The 25,889-nt window shown below is 42.7% G+C and overlaps 1 protein-coding gene across 1 annotated transcript in view; it reads left to right on the top strand.

Moving 5' to 3' along the window:
- Positions 1-25,889, top strand: part of epha6 (eph receptor A6) — an 832,733-nt gene that overhangs the window by 223,954 nt on the left and 582,890 nt on the right. The window lies entirely within an intron of this gene.

Raw genomic sequence — 25,889 nt, 5'->3', positions numbered from 1 at the left:
TGCCCCCTCAGCTAGAGAGAAAACAACCTTCGGCATTGTATTGAAGAAGAGCAGGGGAGTTATCCCTGGTTTCCTGGCAAATATATGTCCTTCAATCAATACCACAATGAAAAAAAACCCAGATTACCTGGTCATGATCACATTGCAGCTTGTGGGAGTTTGCTATATGCAAACTGACTGCCACATTTCCTATATAATAACAGTTACTATGCTTCAAAAGTACATCATTAACTGTAAAGCACTTTGGGATGTCTGTTGGTCGTGAAAGGTGCTATATAAATGCAAGTCTTTTTTTAATCATACAGGTACAGTGTCTCAAATCTGGCTATCTGAAAACTGGCGATGACCATAAGTTGGATATTTCTGTAAGCTGCCATGCATGAATTTTAATTATTGATGAGTAAAATAACTTACTGACTTGTTTGGTTAGGTGCTGCATTGGCGTGGTGGCGTGAAACTAGTTATTGCGGACCTGTCTTTTCCCACACTCCAAATGGTCTGAGGGACCCTTGACCTGGCCCAAAAGCGCCCCACCCGAAAACTGGCAAGATCCGAAAGTTGGCATAGATTCTGCCCCAAGGTTGCGGGTTTTGAGACATTGTACCTGTATAACCAGAGGCAAATCCCCTCCCCATCCTGGGCTACCAACTATTCTCCAGACAATGTCATACATTACTTTACCATCAATCTCTGAGACAAGGAAGGACTCTTCAGAGTGCAGCTCCAAAGGGTTATTTAAAATGTATTGACCTGCTAAAAGTTCCTGTGAAATTATATGATACTGAAATATTTGGGGTATGATGCAAAACAAAACCTTTCCTCTGTCAGAGTACCCTGACATGACCTATGTATTGATTATATTTATTTGATGTTATCTGACATTTCACACTTTGTACGTATATGTGGAGACATAACATATTACATTGCAACTTAACAGACTGAGTGATGCCTCCCTGACCAGCATCTTCCGAATCTGCATTCTATGACCCTCAGCTCTGCCACTGTCAATTTCTTCCATCATCAAAACAGAAAATGCTGAAAATATTCAGTAGATCAGGAAGTACCTGTGGAGAGAGGAAGATATGGTTAATGCCAAGCATGGCTTATTTTGCCCTGGTGGCTGAAAGCATTCTTGGCTTTTCTTGTCACCTTCGTGTCCATAAGGTATATCCTGGACTCATGTCAAGGTATTTTTGAATTCTCACAGTTGAGTGGCTTCTCCAAGATCTGTTCTTCTTGTGTATCAGAACCTGTTATAAGATAAGAGATTTTCCATGGCAATTAGCTCACTAACTATGAGATCTATTTCTTGCTTGCTTTCTTCTAGCTAACTACACTTTTCTATTTTTTTCAGGCTAAATATGTTATTTCTGATTTGTTAGAACAGTGCTTTTATAATGTTGGAATCATTTCTACTTGCGGACTTGTTTACTGATTCTGGTGGAGCAGAATTGCCCCAGTGATAACTGCACCTAATTATCACCGCAAAACTACTCATAGGGACTTAAACTAAACTAAATTACTTTATGAAAAATTGCATACCTTTGAGATTGACCTGATGGAAATGGGATCAATCTTTCACAAATTGCAGATTCAAATAAAAGCCCCATGGAAAAGAATGAAAATGCCTGATAGTACTCATAGCCACCAAGGATCTTCAGTGTTTTAGTCCCTAGGCTTTGATGTAGTTTTATTTTTTTTTTCGGTCTTGCTCCTCATCCATTAACACTTTGCTGGGCTATGGCTCCACATTTATTGTTCAATCCTCTACCTCGTCATACCTCACCAAGGGGATTGTTCTTTATTTGTGAACCATTATAGAGTGGCAGCAAGTATCCCCACCTAACACTGCTTACAAGGTATACTCATTGGACTTCTGGAGCAGCTACCTTTGTCTAATTTCTTAATCACCTTGATTTTAGGGTGTTCAATGAAACATAAATAAGATACACTCACAAAGACACTCATTTAGGACTTTGATGCAAGTGTTTTGAAAGCCGGGTTAAGGGGTACATGCTTCAACCTGTAAAGCTGAATAATGGGGACAAATGGCAAAAGCAGACCTAACTTATTTTACTAGGGCAGCATCATAAATATATTCATCTCAAGGTCTATTAACATGCTTATAATGAGTTAAATACATTGTCACACTTCGCATGAACCCAAATACAAATTAAGGGAGTGTATGACATGAGCGTTTATATGCTTAATTTGTCACTTTTCTACTATCACTTGAAGGGATAAACCCCTTATTGCGTATGTGTGCATATATACAGTTATATTAAAGTCTGTTGGCATTTCCTAAAAGTGTGACACTTTTCACCCTTTTACTTCTGCCATTACTGCATAAATAACTTCCTATTTCTAAGCCTCGATGCTTTATTTACCTAAAGCTCATTCTTCCCATATGACTGATTTCAGCTCAGGTCTGCATGATTTCCAATTTGCATCACCAAGATATGTAGTGCTGATCTTTGATACTATCCACTTGAGGCATCCGAAAATTGCATCTTTCACCCCACACTCCTCTCTGCTGCCTCTCACATCTTCAAGCAAGTTGCATTTCCACAATCCCTCCTGCCAGTTCTTGACACTCCTGCTCACTCACCACCTCCTGCCCTGAGCACTGATGGCCTTCTCCCTTCTTTCTACTCCTTGCTGTCGATTCACTCCACTCTCAGCAGTCTGGTCACCATATTTGTGGCATGGGAAACAAATAAGTTTTATCTTAAGAAGAAATGCACATATGAATTAAGAACAGGAGTAGGCCACTTGACCCCTCGAGCCTGCTCCGCCAATCAATAAGATCATGGCTGATCAGAATGTAACCCAAACCCCACATTCCTGCCTACTCCTGGTAACCTTTCACCTCCTTGTTAATCAAGAATCTATCTAGCTCTGCCTTAAAAATATTCAAAGACTCTGCTTCCACCACCGTTTGAGGAAGAGTGTTCCAAAGACTCACTACCCTCTGAGAGAAAAAAAATTCTCCTTGTCTCTGTCTTGAATGAGCGACTCCTTGGGCAGAATTTTGCCCTTGTTGGGCGAGCTCGGTAGGAGCGGGCAGGGCCGGTCAGGAAGCCTGCCTGTGTGGGGTGTGTGGGGGGGTGGGTGGAGGAGGACGAGCGGGGCGAACTTGAAAATCTCCCTGAGCCACAAAGCTGCGTAAGGGAGATGAGCAGCTTTAAAAACTAGAAATAAAGATTTTTAAAATGTTATTAAAACATGTCTCCTCATGTGACTCTGTCACATGAGTAGGGATATGTTATAAATTAAATTTAAAAAATTTTATTCAATGTTGGAAACCTCATCCTGCCCATGGTTAAATGCAAAGGCCACTTGGCCTTTTCGCCTGCCCGCCAACCATAAGGTTGGACGGGCAGCAAAAAATTTGTTTCAATTACTTTGTTCATGGCCTTAATAGGCCTCATAATTGTTGGTGGGAGCACTGCCGACTCCGGCGTGCCTGCCGACCGAGCTATCACGTGACTGCGCGTTGTTGTCAGGACGCTTGCCCGACGTCAACATGCGTCATTTTATGCTCAATCATGTCAGGTGCATGCCCGCCCACTGAGGTAAAAATTCTGACCCTCATTTTTAAACAGTGATCCCTAGTTCTAGATTCTCCCACAAGAGGAAACATCCTCTCCACATCCGTCCTGTCAAGGCCCCTCAGGATCTTAAAGGTTTCAATCATGTCGCCTGTTACTCTTCTCAATTCTGGTGGATATAAGCCTAACCTGTCCAGCCTTTCCTTATAAGACAACCCGCCCATTCCAGGTATTAGTCTAGTTAACCTTCTCCGAACTGCTTCTAATGCATTTACATCTTTCTTTAAATAAGGATGCCAGTACTGTACCCAATATTCCAGATATGGTCTCACCAATGCCCTGTACAACTGAAGCATAACCTCCCTACTTTCAATACCCCTCACAATAAATGAAAACATTCCATTAGCTTTCCCAATAACCTGCTGTACCTGCATACTAACCTTTGTGATTCATGCACTAGGACACCCAGGTCCCTCTGAATCTCAGATATCTGCAATCTCTCACCATTTAGAAAATAAGATTCCTTTTTATTTTTCCTGCCAAAATGGACGATTTTATATTTGCCCACAATATACTCCATTTGCCAGATCTTTGCCCACTCACTTAACCCATCTATGTCACTTTGTAGCCTCCTTGCATCCCCTTTACAATTTACTTTCCTACCTATCTTTGTGTCGTCAGCAAATTTAGCCACTATTTCTTTGGTCCCTTCATCCAAGTCATTTATATAAATTGTAAGAAGTTGAGGCCCCAGCATTGATCCCCGTGGCACATCACTTGTCACACCCTGGCAACCAGAAAAAGACCCATTTATGCCAACTCTCTGCTTCCTGTTAGCTAACCAATCTTCTATCCATGCCAGTATCCCCTTAGTCATGAGCTTTCATCTTCTGCAATAACCTTTGATGTGGCACTTTATCAAATGCCTTCTAGAAATCTAAGTATTGTACATCCACTGGTTCCCCTTTATCCACAGCAAGTTACTCCTTCAAAGAACTCCAATAAATTGTTTAAGCATGATTTCCCTTTCACAAAACCATGTTGACTCTGCCTGATTGCCTTGAGTTTTTCTAAGTGCTCTGCTATAATATCTTTAATATTAACTTCTCACATTTTCCCTATGACAGATGTTAAGCTAACTGGCCTATAATTTCCTGCTTTCTGTCTCCCTCCCTTTTTGAATAAAGGAGTTGTATTTGCTATTTTCCAATCTAATGGAACCTTCCCCGAATCTAGGGAATTTTGGAAAATTAAAACTATTTATTTAAAATGCTTATTGCTCTTTTACATTCCATTCAGAAAGTGCTTTAAAGAGTTTAAAGCTAGTTTCTAGATCACAGCCGGGATGCAGTAATAGGGCATTTCTCTATGCAGAGGTTGACTCCACAATGGCATTCATTGAGGAGTCAGATTTGATTATCAAAAGTGCACTGGAATAAGTTAAATGAAGCACTATGGCATACTGCTACAATACCACTTCAAAAAAAAAAAAGTTGCATAAAAATGAGCCTTAGTAGAACCTACCAATCTGCAATACAGCCTGCCTGGAGCCTGCTGCACCATATGTAAAAAGCAGCAGGTAAGCTTGTCAAAGATCCATGCCCTATTTCCCTCAATTGTTGCCACAAGATCTGAGAATGCTGCCTCTAAAAAGGTGGTGGTATGACGTGAATATAATTTTGTGGGGGCCATCTTGCCTGGAGATCAATTTGTGCTGTTTGTTGCACTATAGGTACTCATACAAACATACGAAATAGGAGCAGAAGTAGGCCATTCTGCTCCTCGAGCCTGCTCCGCCATTCAATAAGATCATAGCTGGCTGTTTGTGTTTTGAATTCCATATTCCCATCTGCCCCCGATAACCTTTGATCCCCTTGCCTAACAAGAATCTAATTACCTCTGCCTTAAAAGTATTCAATGACCCCACCTCCACCGCCTTCAGAGGCAGAGAGTTCCAAAGTTGCACAACCTTCTGAGAGAAAAAGTTCCTTCTCATCTCTGTCCTAAAAGGGCACCAGATCTGAGAAAGCAGTGCCCCCTATAGAGGACTTCCCCTTTTGTGAGTACTGGTGAATGGTATTTTTTGGATGGAAGCAATGGGTTTCACAAGAAGAATTTTCCTCTGTGTTATGAACAGAGGATGAGGAAATGGAAGAGGCTAGTTTGGAATGAAGCACCATAGGAGAGCTTTGTTTCCAATATGTTGATACTCATTTATTTAGGGTTTAAAGACTTAGAAGATCTCAACTTAGACTTTGTACTTCGATTATCAGTGTGAGGAGTTATGCCAGCTGCTGATTGAAGGTCTGCAGCCCACTTGAATGAGGAAAACAGTGTTGTCTGTAATATTTGAAGCAACCATTGCTTTGAATTTTATTTTAATCACTGGATCTTTCCAAGTAGGGTCAGATGTCATTCACCATTACACAGCAGTTCATTATAGGTGGTCAGCCTTGGCTCACTGGCAGCACTTTCACCTCTTGGTTAGAAGCTCATGGGTTCAAGCTGCAGTCCAAGACTTGAGCACATAACCTAGGCTGACCTTTCAGTGCAGGGCTGAGAGAAAACAGCATTATTAGAAGTGTTATCTTTCAGATAAGACATTAAACAAAGTTCTTATCTGCACACTCAGGGATGTAAACGATCCCTTGGCACTATTCAAAAGCTAGAAGGGAAATTATCTGTTCTGTTGAAGAGTCATGCAGACTCGAAACGTTAACTGTGTTCCTCTCCGCAGATGCTGTCAGACCTGCTGAGTTTTTCCAGGTATTTTTGATTTTGTTTTGGATTTCCAGCATCCGCAGTTTTTTGCTTTTATCTTAGGGAAATTATCCTGGTGTCTGGGCCAATATTTACCCCTCAACTAACACCAGCAATACACATTTCCCAGTCATTCATCACATACGCCCACAGCAACAATTACTACACTTAAAATGTTATTTATTGGCTGTAAAGCACATTGGAACATTCTGAGGATGTACAAGGTGCTATATAACTGAAGTTTTCTCAATTTCATCAGCCACCAAAGGTTTAATTTTATTAACATGCAAGTGGTGTGCAGTGCCACTCACCTTATTCTGTATATTAAGATGCATTACCCGGAAAACAGTTGTGATATTTTCATCACGTAGCAGTACACCATATCAGTCATTGCAACTCAAAGCCATGTATCTGAGTTGAGTGGAGATCAGAAATATCCCAGCATTCATGGCTTAGGATTCCAGTTATGCATTCACTGATGGAGTGGGAGAACAAATACAATGAGGCCCCATGGGACACCAGAACTGTGCAAGTGCAGTCCATTGACATTCTCAAGTCTCAGTTTAAGAGCCTGGATAAAACTGGTGGAGCCATAAATTGAAGTACTGTAAAAGTCACCAGAATCTGTGTGGCTATGTCTGACATCATAATACAGTTAGGAAGAAAAGAGTGCTGTTTCCTGAAGCTGAAAGATAATGGAGAAGGCCACATTAGGAGAAAATTTCCCAGGAAGCAGAAGAGTGGTGCTCTTGTAGTCAGCTTGTAGTCAGGGAAAGTGGACAGCAAATTATTGCCGACCGCTTCTAATAAATAAATGTCAAGACATTAGAATTCAAATTTTCTCCTCTGAATGTTTACCCCTTACGTCCAACTCTGTCAAAAGATGTCTACATCTCAGAGTTTTCTATGCTTTGCCTTCATATACAACTCTTCAAATGAGACATCAACCTCAGACTCTATCTCGTCTCTGAAGTGGACATCAAATTTCCCATTGCACTAAGAGGAGCAGCTTGTTCCACCAGTTCTTGGCCATCAATTACTCTTCAATGAACAATTGCAAGAATAGTGTATCTAATTGTTTATCCTCTTGTGCTTTAGGGGACCTTGCTCTATATAAGTTGTCATTGTGCAAATCCAGTAAATTGCAAACTTTCACAGGAATGAACTTAAAAGCCTATATGCTCAAACAATTTTTGCTTTCCAAACTAAAATTCATCAATAACTTCCAATGATTCCTTATATTATCACCACAACCATTTCTTATCTCCATGTTTTCCCTTTGTGCCAGCTACTTCTCTTATTGTAGCTCCTAATCTATTTCTATTTCCCTGATTGATGAGAGTTGCGAGATAGATGGTTTGGAAATGTTGCCTTTGATACCAAAAGTTGTGGGTGACACAATGGTTATAATTTTGACTTTGGCTGTTGGTATAAACAGGGGGTATTGATTCACACACACCCCCTCCCCTCATCATATGTCTCTCCCAATTTTCATTTTCTTGAAATGAAAATCTGAAGCGAAATGATGTAGCTGAACTGATGCCACCCACTTTATACTGCCATCTGCAAACTTTTCAGGTCAAAGTCAACATATCACATATGGCACTGGATTCCACATGCAGACTGAAGCCCATGAAGTTTTATGCTGTTGATTAACTGCACAGAGCTCAGTAGTGATAATAAACCATGCTCATGCACAATTGTAGAACAGGGTATTTGTAGAACAAAAGCAGAATTACCTGGAAAAACTCAGCAGGTCTGGCAGCATCGGCGGAGAAGAGTTGACGTTTCTTCTCCGCCGATGCTGCCAGACCTGCTGAGTTTTTCCAGGTAATTCTGTTTTTGTTTTGGATTTCCAGCATCCGCAGTAGTTTTTTGTTTTTATCAGGGTATTTGTAGAGCTAAGTAATGACACATGTCGCTCACAGTGATTGCATCCAGCTCATTTTTTTAAATTTAACATAGCCTCTTTTAGGAAAATAATTCTTGGACATCCTTCATATGGAAGTTGCACTTGTTCCTTGCCATATTTAGTGTAGCTATCTGCTGGCCATTAATCCAGATATAGTACAGTCATTTATATTGTAAGAGATTTGACCTTGCTTAATATTCACTGTCTCTTGTGGTTGTCTTGTTACATATTGCGGTAGTGGCAAAAAATCAAGTTCTCATGTGGTTTATCAAACTGGAAAGAAGCTGCCGGGGGTTAAAGTTAAGGTACCTGTATTAGAAAGCAAAGGGAGATTTTTCAGATGATATTTTTGGGCTCCAGTTTTTGCTTCTAATGTCCTTGTGCTTGGTTTCACCTTCAAAGTCTGTATGATTTGTACTTATGCAGTCGACCTGCTGAAATTATATGTAAGTCTAAAATAACTCCTGAAACCGAGACAATTCATGAAGGACATTACATATTATCCCTAAATCATGGATAAATTCATGAAATGTCAGCCTTTTTCGCCATCCATTGTATGTAGCTCTGTCTTTACTTCATCTCTGTATCTTCAAAAGCAGCAGGGAAATGAGTATGAAGTACTTCAAATTAATTTCACAGGACACTCTGCCTTTCATGAACTTACAAATCACCTACTTCCTAATGTGCATTGAATTTTATTTACTGTAGATCGTAACATATTAGTTGACCTTTGAAACCTTGAAGAACCCTTTTAAAGTTTGGAGTCGATTTATGCGCCGAGTATAAAATACGAACTGCTGGTGTTGGTGTAGGTGGTTGCCATTTGGAAATGTGAAAAAACAGCACCAATAGTTCAAGTTAAATCAATGCGACATGTTTTATTGAATGAATTAATTCCACAAGCATACCTTTAACCACAATCAAAACATTTATTAAAAACCATCAGATTTATTGTCTCCAGCATTTGACGGAAGTTCATTATGTTCATTCTGAGTCACTTTGTCTATGGCATCATCATAAGGATCCCACTCTGGAACAGATTTGGTGCTTTCGGTTTCAGAATCATCGTTCTGCAACAAATCATCATTTCTCCTTCCATTAAATTGAATTATCTGCATTTTTGAATGATCTGATGACAATTTGTGTATCAATAACATCACCACTATTTAATGACGAAACCTCATAAACATTGCACAGAGCAGCACGCATATTTCCACTCTTTGTGAAGGTTTTTTTTCTCCATCAATATCCACCTATTCCATTCAGCATGAACATGATCCTTGAATGGCTTGTTGAGGCACATATCCAAAAGTTGAGCTACAGACATTAGACTCCTAATAGAACTGCAATTTGGGTGTTATTTCTTTGCAGGCTGCTCTTGATCACATCAGTTGTATGGGACCTAAACATGTCCCACACTAATAAGCTGCATTCTTTATTCAGGCCACTAGGACACCTGTTCCACACATTATCGATCCACAACTTCACTTTGTCCTCATCCATCCAACTGTTGTCATGGACGTGCACAACAACCCCTGCAAGGAATTTGATTTTAGGCATAGCTTTAAGTTGAAAATTACCATAGTCTTTAATTTCATTATGTTGGCCATGCGGGTTAGCATTACTGTGAATCTTGCCTTCTCACATCATGTGGTTTTCACTAGAGCTGTTTTTGAATCTTTCCATTCCACAGTTTGGCTGCTGGGCGTATCAAAATTCACAGGTTGCCAATATGACATAAGGGTACTTGTGTTTTTGCTGTTGTCTGATGATGGTGTGCTGGAAACTGGCACTTTTGGTAGTCTCTGAGCGATCTTGGTCTTTTGCTGTAACACTAGCCATTTTTGTTCTATAAAGTGGCGACACCCAACTAGCTGTTGCTCTGAAATCTTTGCTGGACTCAGATCCACTTAAGTGCATAGACACTCATTGCATTTCTGTTGTTGATGTAACCACTTCAATGATTTTCAAGGACTCGTTCTGATACATGCTTCTCAGGATCAGGCCAATGGCTGGTCCCAGATTCCATGGTGCATTTGGTCTTGGGCATCTTCTTCAGGGTGGATTCTTTCCTCTTGCTTTCTCACACTAGTTTTTCAATCACACCAAATTCCCTCACTGCAGTACAATTATTTGATGAGATAGCAAATGTTATGACTTTTAGCTTGAAACCAGCTTCATTCGTTTTGCCAGAGGAACCATTTCTGTTCATTATTCGCCCCACACTGTCTGCTCTGTGCTGGTGTGTCTTAAATTCCTGTGCATCTTTTTGGCGATACAGCCTGCATCGCCTGTTTGATCTCATGTATCGACTTAGAAGTTGAGTAAAACAGGTATTTCTGAAGTGAACATTTACTAATTCCTAATGTGAGTGCAGCATTTCTTAGCAGAAAATAGGTGTCGACCTATATGCCAAGTATAGCCTAAACATGATTTTTGGCGTCAAAAAAATTGAATTGTTTTCTGCACCGCAATTTACGGTAATTATAAATCAGGCCATTAAGCACATTCTCATCATTCCTTTTGGTTGAGCCGTGAATATCTGTATTGGCCACGTGCAGTTTATGTACAAATATCTGAAAACAGTTGAAACTATTCACTGGATCAGTAACTGTTAAATCAACTCTACAATTGAGACAACACTGCATTTATGATTTCTGGATGTTTAGCTCCAAGATGCACCAACCAATTTTTTTTGGGCCTAAGATTGTACTAGCACTATCACTGGCAAATCAAACTAAATTGCTCTTCAAATATCTGACCTGGTAACAATGGCTATTGAGACATTCAGGAAAGCTCTCTGTGATGGTTTCTGTTTCAGCTTAGGGATGTTCGATAGGTCTGAGAACATTTAATGAGGGTCATTTGTTTTGTCAGTGTGCCAAGTAAGATATGACACTTATGTAGGATGTATATCGATCAATTTTAATCGCTATCTTGTGGTTTAAAATCCAGAACCTTTCCACTGCACTCACACTATAACACAGATTAGAGAACACCAGAAGGACTACATATAAGAAATCTGGTTACTTAGGAATTTTGCAAGGTCTTTTAAGAACCAAAGCTAACGCCCACTTCTTGCCAGACCAGCATAGCAGGTTGTCACACTAAGAGCAGGAATTCCCAATGATAGAAGTTCATGTGTGCTTGACTTCTTAGGCATCTCCTTGGCAGTCAATAAACCATTGAAAGATGGCATACTGGCCACTTTCCAGGTGAAAGTAGGGTTGTCTATATTTTATCTTCATAATGTCAGCTTCCTTAAAAACATGGCCAGAGGTCTTTCTGGTGGAGATGTGCCACATTCCTTTCTGAGCAAGCAGTGTTCAGTGTGCAGCTCAGTCAGTTGGGAATTGCCCTGGATGCACTTGTAATGGCACAGCTGCCTCCCGTTCATTTGTAATTGTGTGCATCCCCACCTAACCCTATGAGCTTCAGTCATAAAGGTTTCAGGCAGGTGCATAACAGCACTTATGCCAACATTCCCACCCCTCCCCCATCTTTGGATCATTGTCCCCATCCCCTATTGCGAGCTGCTTTAATCTGGCTGCAGATTTCTGTGCACATCTCCCCTATGTGGTCATTGACTTCTGTTCTACCATAACCCATTTCAAAGATTTAATCCCTTTATTCCTGCAGTTAAATTATCCCAGCATGGTCCAAATATTTTTTTTATTTATTCTTTCACGGGATGTGGGCTTTGCTGGCTGGGCCAGCATTTATTGCCCATCCCTAGTTGCCCTTGAGAAGGTGGTGGTGAATTGCCTTCTTGATCCACTGCAGTCCATGTGGTGTAGGTACACCCACAGTGCTGTTAGAAAGGGAGCTGGATTTTGACCCAGCGACAGTGAAGGAAGGGCGATATATTTCCAAGTCAGGATGGTGAGATACTTGGAGGGGAACCTCCAGGTGGTGGTGTTCCCATCTATCTGCTGCCCTTGTCCTTCTAGGTGGTAGTGGTCATGGTTTGGAAGGTGCTGTCCAAGGAGCCTTGGTGAATTCCTGCAGTGCATCTTGTAGATGGTACACACTGCTGCTACTGTGCGTCGGTGGTGGAGAGAGTGAATGTTTGTGGATGTGGCAGCAATCAAGCAGGCTGCTTTGTCCTGGATGGTGTCAGCCTTCTTGAGTGTTGTGGGAGCTGCACTCATCCAGGCAAGTGCGGAGTATTTCATCACAATCTTAACTTGTGCCTTGTAGATGGTGGACAGGCTTGGGGAGTCAGGAGGTGAGCTACTCATCGCATGATTTCTAGCCTCTGACCTTCTCTTGTAGCCACAGTATTTATATGGCTAGTCCAGTTCAGCTTCTGGTCAATGGTAACCCCCCAGGATGTTGATAGTGGGGGATTCAGTGATGGTAATGCCATTGAACATCAAGGGGTGATGGTTGGATTCCCTCTTGTTGGAGATGGTTATTGCCTGGCAGTAGTGTAGCGCGAATGTTACTTGTCACTTGTCAGTCCAAGCCTGGATATTGTCCAGGTCTTGTTGCATTTGGACATGGACTGCTTCAGTATCTGAGGAGTCAGGAATGGTGCTGAGCATTGTGCAATCATCAGCAAACATCCCCACTTCTGACCTTACGATGGAAGGAAGGTCACTGATGAAGCAGCTGAAGATGGTTAGGCCTAGGGCACTACCCTGAGGAACTCCTGCAGTGATGTCCTGGAGCTGAGATGACTGATCTCCAACAACCACAGCCATCTTCTTTTGTGCTAGGTATGACTCCAAACAGCGGAGAGTTTTTCCCCTGATTCCCATTGACTCCAGTTTTGCTACAGCCCCTTGATGCCACACTCGGTCAAATGCTGCCTTGATGTCAAGGGCAGTCACTCTCACCTCACCTTGGGAGTTCAGCTCTTTTGTCCATGATTGAACCAAGGCTGTAATGTGGTCAGGAGCTGAGTGGCCCTGGCGGAACCCAAACTGGACATCAGTGAGCAGGTTATTGCTAAGCAAGTGCTGCTTGATAGCACTGTTGATGACCCCTTCCATTACTTTACTGATGATGGAGAGTAGACTGATAGGGCAGTAATTGGCTGGTTTGGATTTGTCCTGCTTTTTGTGTGCAGGGGACCTGGGCAATTTTCCACATAGCCGAGTAGATGCCAGTGTTGTAGTTGCACTGGAACTGCTTGGCTAGGGGCGCGGCAAGTTCTGGGAATTGGGAATGATTCTTTGCCAGTTGGTGATCATTGCAGAAAATCTTTTGTAATTGGATCCAGTTCCAATGTATGGTTTCTATCCATAACTACTTCAATAATTTCTCTCTCACTTTCTTGAAGAATCGTGTCTGCTGCTTAGTGGACCAAATTGTTTTGTGTTCCAATATCATCTTTCTTAATGATCATTATTGAGCATCTCTAGTTTTTCCATGGTAGATCATATGAATTTGGTATCACTCATTTGACACAGAAGTTTGGTTTTTCTGATATGATTGCAGTTTAGACCTGAATGACCTGAAGCAAGATTTAGATAAGAGTCAAATGGAAGTGTGAAACAAAAACAATAAAACACAGACAAAGTTAGGTGCAGAGAAGAGTAGGACATTTGGTGAAACATGAAATGAAAAGAAATACATGGCAAGATTCTCAGGAATACAAGATCATAGAACCTGTAAAGATGGGAATTCAGATCAAAAACAGCTATTAGACAACAAGAATTATGGGTTTTATGCATTGGAATATTGAATATAAAAGGAAGAAAATTATGAATTTGTACATTGTTGATTATGCCACAGCATGCAATCTGAGCACACAACATAAGTAAGATATTAGAGCACACATCATAAGTAAGATATTAGAGCAGGGAGCTAACAATGAAATTTAACTAGAAGGATGAAGAGACAAGTCAGAAGAGCTGTATTCCACACTGGAGTCGTTAGAACATTAATGTTGTAACTTAAATTGCCACTAATAGTACAAGGAATTAGGTACGTATTTGAAAAAGACAATAAAAGTATTTGGGAAAAAGGTTGGATTAAAATAGATAGCTACAGTTGAACAGCAGGCAATGACACAGCTTAATTTAGCAAAATGGCCTCCATTTGGACTGTAATTTCGATGTTATGCTACAGAAGTTACATTACTTTTTGTTGCAGCAGTTTTGCCAAAGTCGGGTATCTGCCTTCAATTTACACATCATGTTACTTATGAATGTTTACTTGCTGACAAGTGGCAAGTAACATTCCTGCCACATAAAGTGGCAGGCATGACCATCTCCAACAAGATAGAATCTAATCACCGCCCCTTGATGTTAAATGAGTCCCCCACTATCATCATCCAGGGGGTTGCCATTGACCAGACACTGTACGGGACTGTGGCTAAATACTGTGGCTATAAGAGCAGGTCAGAGGCTAGGAATCCTGTGGCGAGCAACTCACCTCCTGACTCCCCAAAGCCTGTCCACCATATACAAGGCACAAGTTAGGACTGTGGTGGGATACTCTCCACTTGCCCGGATGAGTACAGGTCCCAAACACTCAAGAAGCTCGACTCCATCCAGGACAAAGCAGCCCACTTAATTGGCACTCCATCCACATACATTCACTCCCTCCACCACTGACGCACCATGGCAGCAGTGCGTACCATCTATAAGATGCACTGCAGCAACTCACCAACCCTCCTTAGACAGCACCTTCCAAACCCATGACCACGACCATTGAGAAGGACAAGGGCAGCAGGTGCATGGGAACACCACCACCTGGAAATTCCCCTTCAAGCTACTCACCATCCTGACTTGGAAATATATCGCTGTTCCTTCACTGCCGCTGGGTCAAAACCCTGGAATGCCCTCCCTAACAGCACTGTGTGTGTACCTACACGACATGGACTGCAGCGGTTCAAGAAGGCAGCTCACCACTACCTTCTCAAAGGCAATTAGGGATGGGCAATAAATGCTGGCCCAGCCAATGATGCCCATATCCTGTGAATGAATTTTTTAAAAAATCAGCAAACCAGTCACTTGGGTGTGAATTTTCCGGCAGGTTCAGGATCCCAATGTCAGGTCCATTTGGGCCTCTGCAACCCGCTGATCTTGTCAGCCTGTCATTGATGCAACCTGCAAGAAAGTGGCCTCCTAATTGGCTACCTTCATTTTTGCCATCCTATTTTGGATGGTAGATGGTTCCAGAGGCTAGAGGCCCAATCAGAGGACCACAGTACTGGGTGGCTGGCAGGACCACTGGGAGGTGTGGGCGCTGCTGAGGCAGAAAGGAGATCACAAGGGTGCTTCAACATGGAAGCACTCTCGATTGCCTGCCGCTAAGTCAGCAAATAAGAGGCCTGAAGTTGGTAGGGTTATTGAGATGGAGGGGAAACATCTTCGTAGGACTGGTTTTGGATGAGGTTGTGGCCATTCCATATGGTCCTGTCATTGGGGCATGAAACTTCTTGGCCCCGACCTCCAGCCTGCTGCTGAGAGATCACCTCAATTCAGCCAGTGGACCTTGCACTCAGCAAGGGTCCACTTTTACGGTGGGAAACTATTGACGCTATCGCAAAATGGCCCCTAAGTGGGGCCTTAGTTACCCTAATTGGCTGCCTGCCTCTTTGGAACGTGCAGCCGACCCTGTTGCCAATCTGCCCCCTGGGTAATTCCCCTATCCCGACACGACTGCCCCTTATTTTTCCTGCCCCCTTGTCAGCATGGGGCTGCAAATTCAGTTCTTGGTAAGTTGATAATGAAACAGTAAAATGCATCGAGATAATTATCTTTCTTTTGAGTCTGAGTTTAAGAAAAGTTTTCTGCTTTTTACCTGCTATTTTATCTGTTCAGTTTGAATAGTATGTGCTACATATGCATGCTGTGTTGCCATGCAACGGCAGCCAGAATACCATGGTTATGGCCAGTTAGGCACACTAACCTGACTGGAACTGTCATTTTTAAAAAAAAATTAATATAGTAAAATTGTATTGATGTGCCCAATTAAGCACATTAATGAAGCCAAGGACAGAATTTGAGAGACCTAAAAAGCATGTTAGTGCTGAGAAAAGCATTGGGATGGCAAGAGCATTCCTAAACATTTTGCACCCAGTCCATCATTATTTTGGAGATTATCATTGTGTTCTCAAGAATCCAGAACTGCGGCTGGTATAATCTACTTCATAATGATTTTTCAGAAGGTCTTCCTCTGTGTTCATATTAAGTTCACGTCATTGATGGATTTGGGGTTGTTTAATATTTATCTACACAGACTCAATCACCTTATTGAATTGAACCTTGAAATGGGAGGGTGTGCAAGTCTTTAAACGATCGGACGGCAGTAGAGATCAATTGGATGGCTAACGTCATTCAATGAGACATATGAAAGTGTGTGCTAGGAGCCACATTAGCCATACTGAAAATGAGGTGCCAACCTGGTGAAGAGTTACAACAATGGACCATTTGCATACTAAACAATTAGACAGGCCTAAACAATCCTACAAGCAGCAGATCAGGTTAACATCCTGTCACATCCAATTCTGATCAGTTGTAGACAATTAAGCAACCAAGATGTTGCCGGAAATCACCAGTAATGGTTATTCGCTTAGTACAAAGAGGAGAAGAGTCAATTCTCTCTTAACTCTAAATTTGCTTTATTCACGTCGTTAGATCATCTACATATAGTTTATACGTCTGGTTAAATATAGACATGCAGTTTACAGCAGGTTATACAGTTTTATACCCAAAACTAGGATCTAAACGCACACCCACTAGGTTTCTTTGACACTCCCTGAGTGGTTACAGAATATAAAAGCTAATACCCGAAAAGGAGAGCTGATGCTGGCCAGGCGTTCCGTTCTCTCTCTCTTGCGTCTCTACGTTGCTGACGTAGGTTCTTCCGCTTCTGCGATGGTTGGTCTCCGGAGCCTCTCTGCTTCCACGCCCGAAACCCTCTATTCTTATTCCGAAATCTTATCTCTCCAAGCTGTGCTGTCTCTCTCCCGTTGGTTTAGGCCTGCTTGCCTAGTCTGTGGCATATTCTCATTGGCTCTGTTCCAAGACTTAGGTAGCATTAACCTCGTTATTCCTTTCCTAAATAAGGACTTGTGTCTCATCACATTTCCTTTGTCTTTGCTAATTCAAACTGGTTCCAGCCAGCTCAGGCCAGTGACTGAGCTCAGGTTACTTCAGTTCAAAAGTTGTTCAGCAGTTTCTCTGCAGCCCCTGGCCAACATCTCCCCCCTTTTGATCCAAAGGTACTTATCTTAGGATCATTATTCTCCCTTTCTGTGTACCACTTCTGAGGTTGTCATTGTCCCCCAATGTTACATCTGCGATATCATATGGTTATATAAAAATATAAAAGAGAAGTGTATATAAAATATACTTCACACAGTATCTTTTGATCCAAAGGTACTTATCTTAGGATCATTATTCTCCCTTTCTGTGTACCACTTCTGAGGTTGTCATTGTCCCCCATGTTACATCTGCGATATCATATGGTTATATAAAAATATAAAAGAGAAGTGTATATAAAATATACTTCACACAGTGTCCTTATATTGATAATCGTTTCTTCTGTTTCATTATAGCATTAACATTCAATTGGTGCAAAATTTCAATTTTCCACCTTCTAAGCTGATTTTTGTTGAATATGACAAGTATTAAAGCACATATGATCACAACTACAGCAGCATGTGATAAAATCCTGACCCATGGATGTATTTAAATATTAGAACCCCAATTCCAAAACTTATTCCAGAACCCGGGGTCCCGTAGCAGTTCCTCTGCTTTATCAGCATGAGTTCTAATTATTTTAGTATGTTTAGTCCATTGATGAATTATCTCATTGGCTTTCTCCGCTATTTGCGTCCAATCTGCAGTCAGGTGTGGAATAGGTGGTAGTTCGGCAGGAACATATTTCTGCAGATCTTGGTCTATATCGGTACGTTGGACTGTGAGGTTTTAATTTATTACCATCCTCATTATTGGCTTAGGCAGAACTTGTCCCCCGATAACCAGGTCTAAGATCGCATTGTTAATGGCCACATTGTGTCCTTCCAGAGGGCACTGTTTCCATCCTTTGCTATAGTACATAGCCACTGCGGCTATGTAATATGTTTGTCCCACAAGGGCGTATTGTAAAAAGGACTGGCTGTTAACAGGCAGAATGGACAATAAACAATTTTCATAAGTACTGAACCCGCAATTAGTGAGTTTCTGTCTCGTTATCTCTTCTGGACAGGCCCAGTGATTCCCTCATTCGTGACACTTTGACAAATCTACCCCTTTCTCAGCACCGTCCATTACGACAGTATGAGATGGTGGGTTGCTCAAAGATATCCAAGCACCTTCATGATACCTGCCCACGTTATGAACTCTTTTTAAAGGGTAGGTCAAATTGCTTCCATGCCGGAGAATATGAAACACCGCCCCAACATATCTCTGGTATGAGTCACTACCCCAGTCAATATTCACATAGGTGTGGTCCCAGTGGAACATAATTTTACCTCGACCGTCGCTCCCCGATGGTCGCTCAATAAATGGACCCACAAATTGACTAATGATTTTTCCATCTGGGATTATCGACAATGTCACCTCTAGAACCTTATTGCATGAAAACTGTACTCCTGCTCCCTCCGGTATACCCAAAGTTTTTCCCGCACATGTTAACCCATCCATTCCCGTGTAATACAAATTTAAGTCCTCTTTTTTCCCTTCGTTGGTTCGGACTGTCTTATTCTGCAGAGCAAAGTTGTTCCTGGTCTCGGGATATCCCTCCTTCGTAGACACTGCTTCAGGCACGTTCATTCGTTGTGACGGCTCCGAGGCAGGTTCAACCGCAGTTCTGATGATGGTCAATCCGATAGCAACAAAATGCATTATCCCCTTCATTTTAGGCTAGACCTGTAATGAACAAGTGTAATTTCTGTTCTTATTTACAGTTTCTTTTGAGTACTATTTTAAGTCCAGTCTCTCCATATACTGAGCCAGACTGTCCATATCCTGTTCCCAATTTGTTTCAGATTCTAACCGTCCATTTCTTCTAACCCACTTATTCCCCCTCTTTGTTTTATTTTTCTTTCGTTTTTTCCCTGGATTCGCCTCTGCATGTGAACGGACAGTATCAAATTTGTTTTCAATCACCTCCTCTTTGATCTGTAGCTGGTCCTGTTCTTGATCTCCCTGACCTTTGGGATTCGGAACATCGATAGCATCGAGCAGCACATGCCAATGGTGATTATCTTGTTTTTCTCCCACTAACTTTAGCTGATTGATGTGATACCAGCCACTCTTATCTGGTGTCGTTAATATCTTGTATACAGATGGGCTAGCTTTATTTACTATCTCATAGGGGCCAGCAAACTTTGTACTCAAGAATGAGGTGGGCTAATGTATTCTAATCATTACTCTTTGTCTGGAGCTCAACTCTATTGGGCTGGCTTTTGCATCGAAATAAGCCTTGCTTTGCTGTTTCTTCTTTCCCTGTCAGTGAGCGTCTACATAATTTGCTTCTTTTACTGTTTCTACTAGCTGTTGTACCCATTTTTCTGATATAATGTGGTCTACCTCGGGTTTGGACAAATCCAAACCTGCCAACCCCTCCATTCCCCTCATGTCCCTTCCTGTAATGAGTCTGTAAGGAGTGTAGCCTGTTGATGAAGCCACGGTATTCCTGATTATCATCAGCACATAGGACAGAACGACCTGCCAGGTTGTCTTGTGCTGCTGCACCATTTTGACTATCATGTTTTTCAATGTCCGATTCATTCTTTCCACAATTCCACTAGACTGTGGTGTATAGGGTATGTGGAATCTCTGTCTGACCCCAAAAAGGGTCATAACATCTTGCATTACTTGGGCTGTAAAATGTGTTCCCTGATCCGATTCTATGCTTCGGGGTAAACCCCAATGGGTAAACACCTTTTCTAATAGAACTTTCGCAGTAATTTTTGCTGTGTTTGTTCTGGTCGGAAAAGCTTCCACCCATTTAGTGAAGGTATCCACTATTACTAGAATATACTTGTATCCTCCTGGAGGAGGGGGAAGGGGTCCTACATAGTCTATCTGTAAATTAGTCCAAGGCCCTTCTACTGGTCTAGTATGTCGGAGGGCCCCTTTCCTAACATTTCTATCGGGGTTGTGTTGTGCACAGATCAATCAATTCTTGACATAGTGTTCCACGTCACCTTGCATTCCTGGCCACCAGCACACCTCCTTTATCCTATCCAGGGTGCTCTCCGTCCCTTTATGTCCCCATAAGTCATGGTACCAGTGGATAATTTGGTTTCGTCCCCCCTCTGGCACCACAAATTTTCCCTCTCATAAAACCACTCCGTCTTGAATATAGACCCCCTTGTGCCTTTTGTATGTGTCCGACTCTGCTCCTTCTATTAGTTTTTTCAATTCTCTGTCTTTCTTTTGCTCCTCCATTAAATCCATTACTTTGACCTGCTTCTCTTTCTGGCCCCCGATTTCCCCAGTCAGTGGCTGCCATTCCTGTCCACTTACAGCACCTCGTTTGGCTAGTTCATCAGCTTTCCTATTCCCTTTGGGAGATAGTTTTGAATGAGCTTTCACTTTTGTGACGCAAATCCTTTCCCCTGTGCTTCTTCAAAGATGTACCGTAATAGCGGGGCTGAAGGAAGGGGCCTTCCATCCGCTGAGATAAATCCTCTCACTTCCCATAGGGGCAAGTGTTCTGTGAGGCTATTACAGACATACATGCTATCAGAATATATGACTGATCTAGGCGGAAAGTATTCCAGGTGACCAACCACATATGCGACAGCTGCTAGTTCTGCTGCCTGCGCACTTATGGTTTTAGGTAATTTCAAAACCGCATTATATCTTTCCTGTCCATGTTCATCCTCCATGTATATCCCACAGCCAGTTCTCCTTCCTCCATCCTGTACTGATGAAGAGCCATCCACAAAAAATTTAAAATAGGGTTCTTCCTTTCCTGTTTCCTTTGTTTTTCTGCTTTTAGGCCCCAACTTACTCCCTCCCTTTTTCTTTGATTCAAATGGGCCCTTGGGGTCATTTGCTATCATCAGTTGACACTCATGTTTTTCTCCCTGGTAAACTAAGTTGTCTGCTAACATAGAGGTGGTTTTTTACCCCCTTTATGGTTATATTTCTCCCTTGCAGCAACATTGTCCATCTAGCGATTCTATTTTGGCTACTTGCACCATCCTTAATCCTTCCGTCTTAACAGTAGCTGTACAGGGATGTGTTCTGTTAATATTGTAAGTGGGTTTAGTCCCACTATATAGGTAAAATGCTGCACTGCCCAAAAGACAGCTAGCAAGTGTTTTTCGCATATCATATACCCCTGCTCTACTGGTGAGAGCATGTGCGAGGCGTACGCTACTGGTCGTAATTTCCCGTGTGTCTCCTGTAATAGAACTGCCAAAAGGGTGGTGTCTGTGGTAGCCACCTCCAATAAAAATGGCTCAGTTAGATTTGGGGTCTTCAGAGCAGGTGCGGCAGTTAGTGCTCGCTTTAGAGCAGTCATGGACTGGGTGTGTTCTGTTTTCCACTCCCAGACCACATTCTTTTTTAATAATTCCATTAGTGGGGCTGCTTTTGTGGTGAATCCATCAATGTGGTCCCTGCAATATCCCACCAAACCCAAGAAGGACCTTAACCCTTTTACATCCCGCGGAACAGGGAGTCTGCCAACCGTCTCTATCCTTCGCTTGTCAATGTCCCTCTTCCCTGGTGTCAGAATCATTCCCAAGTAAGTAACTTTTTGTTTCATGATCTGCGCTTTTTTAGGGTTAATTTTTAATCCCAAATCATGTAACAACTGCAGTAATTCACTTAGCAGTTGCTAATGTTCCTTTTTGGTTTTAGTTTGTAGGAGTAAGTCGTCTACATACTGCACTAGACATTCGGGCCTCAAGAATCCTTTTAATCCTTCCCTCAGCCATTGGTGAAATATAGACAGGGAATTGTGAAATCCCTGTAGCATGGCAGTCCATGTATATTGCTGTCCTTGGAAAGTAAATGCGAATTTATATTGACATTCTCCAGTGGAATAGACCAAAAACCGTTACTTATGTCCAAAACCGTAAACCACTGTGCATCTTCATTTTGTCGAACTACTGTCTCTGGGCTAGTTGCTACAGTAGGGGCTGTTAACGGGATGACTTTACTTAATTCCCTGTAGTCTATCGTTAGTTGCTAGCTACCGTTGGGTTTCCTCACCGGCCAAACAGGTGCGTTGTTAGTAGAAGCTATTGATCTTAATATCCCTTGCTGCAGCAGACTCTGTATCACCTTCCCTATCTCTTCTGCTTGTTTTGGGAAACCATACTGCTTTTGTGGTTTGGGGTCTGGACCTTGTATACACACACTTCCGGTCATTTCCCCACAATCATGTTTATGTCAGGCGAATACTATTGAGTTTTGTGCAATAATTTGTTGTACTTCATGATCGTCACTCATTTCTCCTGATTCTATCCACATTTCCCCGATTGTGCATATCCTATCCTGATATTCCCCCACCGGGACGAGTGTGTGATTTATACTGCCTATGCCCAAAGGCATTTGCCAAATCATACAATTAACAAGGTCAAAGCAGAGTCCCGCTTTGGCCATATAGTCACTCCCTAATATATGTTCTTGTTCTCTGGGTAATTTGCTAAGGACCACTGAATGCTGTATCACCATTTCTCCCACACCGACTTCCAACAGTACACTCACATATCCTACTTGTGAATGCCCTGTGAATCCACTTAGAATAATTTTGTTTTGAATTTTCCAATCTACGTCATTGATCTGAGTGGTGTTAACGGTGGTGCGGGATCCCCCTGTGTCCCAAAGGAATGTAATAGGGCGGCCTCCAACCCTACCATTTACTAGGGGTCTCCCCGTGTCATCCCACTGCGTATCACACACCCATAACAGAGAGGCCTGAGACCGTCATAGCAAATCGGGGTACAACCCAGAACTTGGTGGTATTTCTATCATATCACACTGAGGACTTGGTCTATTCGGCCCTTCCATGGGTAGGCTCTGGTTTCCTCCCTGACCTGCATTCTCTCGTCTCGAGTTCGGGCAGTCCCTTGCGAAGTATCCCTCTTGGCCACAGTTATAGCATCTGGACACCTCGCCCTGAGTTCTCCCCGTTCCCCAGAAATTTCCTTTTCCTCTGCCTCTACCTCTTCCCACTGTCTGATAAGCTGGAGGGGGTTCCCTCTGAGTAGGTCCCCTCCCTTCATTTCTCCAGGTTGTCGCCTGATTCTTAACAGGCATTGCTCTGTCCCTGGATGCCTTGGGTAGTTTTGGTGTTTCCCTTTCCCATACTCTAACCATCTTCCTAATTATCCAGGGCACTGTATGTGTGTCATCAGTGGGATCAAACTGATCTAATGCTTTTCTCGACTCCTCAGTGCCATGCGACACTAGCGTTCCCGGCCATCGGTTCCTAACCTCCGGCTGTAAATTATCCCTGTCTAGTCCTGTGCCGTAGACCCCTTGAAACACTCCCCAAATGCGAGCCGAAAATGCGGTGGGGTGTGTGGGGTGTTCACCTTTTCTTTGATAGCATTTCATCAGTGCCTCCACTGTTATCGCCCATGACAGATAATACCTGGTTCTTTAAGGCCTCATTTGTGCCTCCACTAAGTTTTTGTTCCTCCGGTAGGGCGGAGTGTATATGTGGGTGTAGGCACGTTAGAGTTAATTTTCTTTCCTCAGCATCATCTAAACTGTGTACCCCTCTCTGTTGCCTGACCGCTAGGAACAAGTCCCTGGGATCATCCCCGGGCGCGCACGTCCCAATATCTTTTGCAATATCCCTCAGTTCTTGTACCCCAAATGGGGTGGAATATGTCATATTCAGGCCGGCTGGCCCCTGGCTATCTGCCCCTGCTTGTGCTCTAGCGGTAACAAGGGGGGCCATTGGGGCAGATGGTTTTTCCGGCTCTGGAGTATATGCCGGCAGTGGATCCTCTGGTGGAGGTTCCCCGTCACCGCTGCTGTACCTATCCACCCCGTCTGCTAAATCATCCCAATCTATATCCCCTTGACCATTTTCTTTACCTCTTCTGGGTGCGAAAGCACACAGTATGCCCCTCTGTGCAGCTAGCTGATCTTGCAGCCTTACTATCAGTTTCTGACACTTTGTGTGATCACCGGTACTGCTCCTCTTTTCCTGAGCTGCTCTGTGAATCACATTCATAGCAGTTTTTAAATCACTACATTGTTGTTTCCATCCCTCCACCTCAACTTTAGCTGCTTGGGCTTCTCCCTCTCTCTTACTCTTTTCATTAGCCAATTTTTCGCAATGTAACTGATATTGGTTCATGTGCATCAAATCCGCACTTCTCTGTCCCTTTAAATCAGTTACCTTCTCACTAAGGTGGGCTATCTCCTCACGGAGTTTTTTATTCTCTTCCTCTAGTCTGTCTCTCTCCCTCCTAGCCTGCTGTCGGCATTCTATCCATTCCTCAAATAAACATGCTATTGCTACGGACTTCTGTACCTTTTTAAATTTCTTATCTGACATCTTTGTTTGCGCAATTTTCCAAACGGCCTCCCCAGAGGGTTTTCCCTTGTCACCAATGTGACCCGCACATTGCGGCCACTTCCCTATTACATATTTTTGAAGGAGTGCCTTCCAGTCAAAACAATCCAAGTCCCCAGGGCTTGGAGATTCCCTTTGATTTGTCATCTTATGTTAATAGCTATGAATTAACCCAAACTCCTGTTCTCTGTGTACTTTGCCAACTTGGTTCGGCTCGAGTCTCCCACTGACTCAACGGAGAGATTTATTCTCGAGCCCACCCAGGGACGCCAAATATGTTGCCGGAGATCACCGGTAACGGTTATTGGCTTAGTACAAAGAGGAGAAGAGTCAATTCTCTCTTAACTCTAAATTCGCTTTATTCACGTCGTTAGATCATCTACATATAGCTTATATGTCTGGTTAAATATAGAATTGCAGTTTACAGCAGGTTATACAGTTTTATACCCAAAACTAGGATCTAAACGCACACCCACTTGGTTTCTCTGACACTCCCTGAGTGGTCACAGAATATAAAAGCTAATACCCGAAAAGGAGAGCTGATGCTGGCCAGGCGTTCCGTTCTCTCTCTCTTGTGTCTCTACGTTGCTGACGTAGGTTCTTCCGCTTCTGCGATGGTTGGTCTCCGGAGTTCTCGCTGCTTCCACGCCCGAAACCCTCCATTCTTATTCCGAAATCTTATCTCTCCAAGCTGTGCTGTCTCTCTCCCGTTGGTTTAGGCCTGCTTGCCTAGTCTGTGGCATCTTCTCATTGGCTCTGTTCCAAGACTTAGGTAGCATTAACCTCATTACTCCTTTTCTAAATAAGGACTTGTGTCTCATCACATTTCCTTTGTCTTTGCTAATTCAAACTGGTTCCAGCCAGCTCAGGCCAGTGACTGAGCTCAGGTTTCAAAAGTTGCTCAGGCCAGTGACTGAGCTCAGGTTACTTCAGTTCAAAAGTTGCTCAGGAGTTTCTCTGCAGCCCCTGGCCAACTAAGGGGAAGAGGGGACTCCTTGAACATCCTGTTCCTCAATGACAGTGGAGTTCAGCATATGAGTGCAAAAAACAAGACTAAACCTTCTCCTGAGATTTCCACTATCACAGATGCCAGACTTCAGCCAATTCAATTCACCCCACATGTTATCAAGAAACAGCTGACTGCATTGGACACAGCAAAGTTTTGGGTCCCAGCAAAAAGCCAGCTATAATACTAATTTCTAGAA

This window comes from Cetorhinus maximus, chromosome 16 (genome assembly GCF_964194155.1).
Source record: "Cetorhinus maximus chromosome 16, sCetMax3.hap1.1, whole genome shotgun sequence".
NCBI lineage: Eukaryota > Metazoa > Chordata > Chondrichthyes > Lamniformes > Cetorhinidae > Cetorhinus > Cetorhinus maximus.
Note: the sequence above shows the minus strand (reverse complement) of the source record. Positions and strands in the feature narration are given on the sequence as shown.